The following is a 6,054-nucleotide window of genomic DNA, read 5'->3' on the forward strand; positions in this document are numbered from 1 at the left end:
GGAGAGGGAGAGGGAGAGGGAGAGGGAGAGGGAGAGGGAGAGGGAGAGGGAGAGGGAGAGATGAACCAACGGAGTTGCCCATATAGGCCATAGTTGGGTTGTCGTACTCGGTTGGAAGTTGGGCCACCAGCGGCCAGGCGAGGGCTGTGTTCACATGGACAGAGCCGGCCTGAGGCCTTTGTGCGGCTAAACGTGTGTGCGTGTGTGTGTATTTGCGGTCGCACGTGTGTTTGTTTGTATTCATGTATAGGAGGAGGGACCAACATTATTACCGGGAGGTAAGACAGCGAGCAAAGAGAGCCACGTGTATGTATGTATGTATGTGTGCTTGTGGTTATGACTTGCGCATGCATTATTTCACCCACCGGGAACTGGGGTGAGACACCGCCGGGGGAGCTGTGTCTTACTCGCGAGCAGTAATACATCGAACTTTTGGACCATATGCTTTTTATCTGATTCCAGACACAGCATTGATGTTAAGGTGCGACATTGTATCCTTAGATGGCCCCAGTTTGATACCGCCAAGTCATGATGTGAAGGTTCTCAACCCGTAAGCGAGTGGTCGGTGATGGGCTGGTCGGTAACTGATCCCCGATTGTGGTGACCTGCGAGCCGACCACGAGTGATGTTGGCGCCGTCGTTAATGGGCAGATTCTGTCCACTGGTGATGGATTCTCAATCCGAGGATGTCACTGACTTCTCTGAAGTGGCCATATGTGAGGACGACGAGGGTGCCCGGAAGGCAGGACGGTCCAGCTGGAGTGGCCACGGGTGAAACCATAAAACCCCCTACATCGCACAATCGTGCGAAAATTTATATGATCTGCGTGTGTTACAGCAAGGGCCATAAAAGAAGGGGCAAAATAGAAGGGCGGGCTGCAAAGTTTTAACTCGCAGTCTGAATCCGTCCGGATTTTTACTCGGCTTGCTGTATCTTATATAAACGGCTATAGTATCTGTTGTGAGATGTAGTGGCCGAAACTAAACTTAATTTCCCGTTTAAGTTGGTAATAAATTATTACTAAAAAATTACTACTAATATTTTGGAAAACGTGCACCTGATAGATGAATGCGTGATGGCGAAACCGGCGTTGCCTAATCACGTGATTTACTTTTATGCTTTGTGCTTTCCTGTATCACCGCCTCATTATTTCTGTATTCGGCGGCCCCGACAGCAATCAAGCTACGCGCGTACCTGCGACGCGCGACGACCACGCGCCCTGCTGAAACCCTACTAGTTTTCATGAGTAGTTAGTTGCCTTACCTCTTGAAGGCGGCGGGGATAGGCTAGGGTTACCTGCGAGCAGAAGAGTATGCTTGCTTCCGCGGGAGGAGGCGAGCCTGGTCACCGACGGCGGTGTAATGGGCAGAAGCCGCAGTGGAAACCCGTCAATACTGACACATATCATACGAACTCGCGAAATTACTATATCCGTCCCACTCTCCGCGTCTTGCACTACGCTCGCACCGGTACGGCCCCGCCGTACTCCCAACGAACAGCCGGGTACGCTTTTGGCAAGAATACACATTAAAACCTTGGTTTCTTTTCGTTATTCTCAGAAAACCTCTTCAGTTTTTAACTCTTGCTTCCGTCTGTAGGTTCCATCTGCGCTCTCGTCAATAGTCGTCATCATCATCAGCAGCAGGAGCACCCGCAGCCTAGGCCTCATTCAGTCATCCAGCAATAGACCTGTTTTTTCCTTTACCTGTCACGTTTTACCCTGCAACTAATTTATAATAGCTCTTTCTGGGTCTGACTCATCAGCTGCGCAGCCACGCGGACATTTTAACGGAAACTAAAACCCTGCTGTCAACATGCCATCTGCATCTCCACCCACGCATCAGCAGTTCATCATTAAGGTTTTGGCGTCGGCTATTTCTTACTCGTAACCGTGCAGCTTTTTGTTTCTGGCTAGTGTTCTCAACACTAGTTGACCGCCGCGGCCGCGGCTTGTTGAGTAGTGAGTTGTGGCTTTGTAACGCTCTGGCCATCACTATTGCATCCGATCCACTTCACCTTCAATAAATATCCATCGGCGTAAATCCAATGTAATACGGCAATAGCCGGCGTCAAGTTATTATTAACAAAAGAATGTCACATATATAAAGCTTCTGCTCTGTTTGAAATGTGGAATGCATGCCTTAGCCTTATTTCATGTACAAGGTCTGCAGCAGGTGATCCACGGGCTGACAGGGTACCAAAGAAAACTGCTGACGACGTGACGCACTTTATACGGAGCAAAAAACAAGGATAATATTTATGTAATGCAATGGAGAGATAGATGTATACAGCTGTTGATGCGCGGAGAACAGAGGGTTCATCCGCGACGTTAACGAATTTAACGTTAATCCTAAGTGGAAACATCCCCTATGCCTGCTTTTTCATGGGTTGAGTCTAAAAACGTTTTTGCTGTTGTTGTTGTTGTTGTTACATGGTCGTGGGTGCGTTCCCCGTACCTGCAAACCACCCTAGTACGAGCCGAGGGCTCAAGGGCTGCCAAATCGCCTATAAGCACCATCCTACCTCGCACTTCCAACGAGACAAGTGATGAAGTATTCTAACGACCAAAGGGAACGATAGAGTTGCGGTGAGACCATATGCGTTCCAGCATCCTTGCCAGGCGTTCAGGTTCCCACTTCATAGCGTCCTTCATATGTTCGAAGCGTGGAAAGCCCATATCAGATCTGATTTCGTTTTTGTGAGAAAAAGCTGTGCTTGGAAGTAGCTCATTACATCGCGAGCAGTAGTATACGTGCTTCGGTGTTATGCTTTGTTTTGGTTTTATTCGCTAGCTCTCCTAAACCGAAAACTGTGCATGACACTGCCGACACAGCAGCGTTGCCAGAACAAGCGTCCAGCAGCAGACCTGTTGGATATGCTAAGCTCTTACAAGCTCTGCCAGGCGAGACAGAGTATGCCTGCAAGGTAGTGATTCGGGTACCGGACTTGCAGTCAGCAGTGAGCTGGCTGCTAGCTCACGCGACAATGAAGAGACCCAAGAATCACGTAATTGCTTCTATTCGCTCGCGCGGAGCCAAATGAAAATTAAACAGGTAAGAGGCATTGCACAGATATACTCTTAAAAACGCTAAGGTTTTGCGTCTCTGATTAACAATGGGCCGCGGGTCCAAAACCTGCCATTAAACTAGAATCTACACTGCACCTCCACACATTCAGGACTTGCATGCAGAAGTGCATCCCAAATGCAAAATAAAAGGTATACTTTACCCTTAATCATTGATCGGTGCAGGCAGGACATATTCGCAGTGACATGATGATGAGCAGCACAGGCAGATACGACGGTGGCTTCGAAGCTTTCTGCTGGGTCGGTTTAAGAATCAGGCCGCAATCAGCTTGATGGTATCTCCCAGCCATTCCTTAGACAAAGCAGTGCTCATAGTAGCTTCACGGCTATAGCTTGCGTTGCATGTATAATTCCCGAACACTAAAATAATAATAATCCTGAAACCATTATCTACATGGATGCAATAACACTCTTTTTTCTGCATCATCATAAAAATTCGCGCGGAAAAGGCGCATCATCACCATGCTCTGTTTTATTTGCGCTAAGATACTATTAATATTACGACGCGGCAGGCGCACACGCGGCTTGCATTGACGACGATCTCGCGGCATACTGACAGCAGCAGCTCTTTTATTTTTCTGAATGGAGGCGTGGATTCATTCACAGAAGGGAGCAAACTAACAGTAAGTTTGCATAGGTTTTGGGAACGCATGAATCGGCTGCTGTTGCTGTTCCGGCGGACTGCCCGGTGCAGGCAGGGCGGGCTGCTGTTTGAGTCGTTTGGAACAGGCCGGCAAAACTGCAAATAATAACAGTGCTGTAACAGATAAAAAATAATAGAGATGCATCCAACGGCTAATCTACGTGCCTTCCTTCTGGCCCTCACTACCCCTCGGCGCAGGCTGCGACGCTTTTGCGTTGCCCTATCTGAGGTTCTACATACAAATGCAAATTAGCTTAGAGCTACGTAGGCAAAGTAACGTTGTGCGCTTTACATATGCTCGTGCAGCAGGCTAACATGTATGGGTACGTAGGCGGACATCTGACATGATAATTGCACGCCGCCGAGTGGATCTGGATCTTTCGGTCACTTCTTTTGGTCGATTTTTGGTCATTAGGGACCCGCAGCCTGACGGGGCCTTAAGCCGAATTTCGGCTGCGGGTACTGCGGGTACAGTACCCGCAGTATTCGCAGGATTTGCCAACCTCTGATCTCAATAGGATGCAGGCAGGGTATTAGAACGGGCGGTATGCACGGACAATGAACAGAGACATACAGAATTACCGCATGATGAATTTAATTTACAACGACTGCACACTGCCCATCAGGGTGAGCCCATCAACACGTAAGGCCCCCCCCTAGGTTACCATGCAAGCCCGCCCGGCCGTCAGAGCGATCAGAGGGAACCAAAATTTGGGAATAGCACCTTGTGCACTTCGTGTGCAACACTCACAGGCGCCGGTCCACCACCGATAGAATGGGAGGGTCGGGGCCCACGCCGACTTCTAAAACAATATTAGTTTTTGTGTTTTTTCAATTTAAGAGGACTAAGTATTCTTATTGACATGCAGTTGATAAAAGCATATGCTCATAAGAGGCCTATCTGCTTAGTAAGAACAACCCCTCACGCCGTTGTTTGTAGCTCTCCAACTACCAACAAAGCAACTCCCCGAGAGCCGCCTGACTGTTGTGTTCCCGTGCCTGCCATGAGTCGTTGAGGCCCTCGCTGGTGAACATGTGCCCCTCTACACATAGTAATCTTGCATGGCCGCCGTCGTCGGTGGCAACGCTAATACATGCCGGCACCGCTAAGTCACCATAGCCGAATGTAACAAGTCTTACTGAATATTTGTGAACGAACAATAAAGAACAATAAAAAAAGCGGTTGTGATGTGCGCTGTCTGTCAAACGCTAGTTTTTTGTAAATGACGCCAAGACCTTTTCACCTCACGCAACTGCCAATCAACCGTCCAAACTGTTCCCCAACCGCGCGCCTCCCAGGTCCCAACTGTGAAATGCAAACTACAAGCTTTCTACGCTATCAATTCATTTTGTACTAGATTAGAGAGGCATCCAAGTCGACAATTCACAGGCCTGCAACGTTGCACAACGCCATCTTTGCAGTAGCGGTAAGGTCACGTCGTCAATTCCAACCCATCGTCGCATCGGAAGCGTCACGTCGTACCTTCCAAGCCTGCGCACCGTCGTCTTCTTGTCCCTCCTCCTGCCTGCGCCTGGTTGCTCTAAATTAGTATAAAAACCCCACCGCGGCTGCTAACTTCTCAGGTTCAAATCGTGGACACTTCCCTTCCCTTCACATTGTGGGTCAGGTAGGCTCGCTACTTTTTTAACGCTCCATCCCACCCAAAGATAGATCAGATAGAGGTGGTTGTGTTGGCCACTTCAATCACTCTCTTGTCATATTCCGCAGAGATATTGGTGGACTACTAAATAAAGAACCCGCTGTTCGTTTTCTTCAGATTGCCGTCCGAGTTTCCTTTCCGCTGCTTACTACTGCTACTGCTACTACTGCTGCTACTAGCGGCTTCTGGAGGTCGGTAGAGGTCGTTATCGGCGATGATCGCCCTCGATGTCATCGATCGACCAACTTGCCAACATAATGCAGCCACTGAGTGGCACAGCCACAACCCACACAACCACACAGTCATGCACACACATAGCCATGCACACACACACACACACACACACACACACACACACACACACACACACACACACACACACACACACACATCTCGCATTATTGTCACGTGCACCCAACGACACGCGGCGCACAACAACTCGCACATATATATACTACCGCCCAATCACTTATCGCGCATTTCTGCCACCATGTGCACGGCGGCTTATCATCTGACAATAAGCGGTTCGCCCTTGTTCCTTGCTCCTGACACGCAGATAGAACTATAACTAATAGCACACACACGCGCTTATATGTCAGCTCCGACCGCACAGCGCCAGTGTCTCCCCCGCGGCCGCCGCAGCGCCGTTTCCAACCCCGTCGTG

This window comes from Volvox carteri, assembly GCF_000143455.1.
Source record: "Volvox carteri f. nagariensis unplaced genomic scaffold VOLCAscaffold_78, whole genome shotgun sequence".
NCBI classification, from domain to species: Eukaryota; Viridiplantae; Chlorophyta; class Chlorophyceae; order Chlamydomonadales; family Volvocaceae; genus Volvox; species Volvox carteri.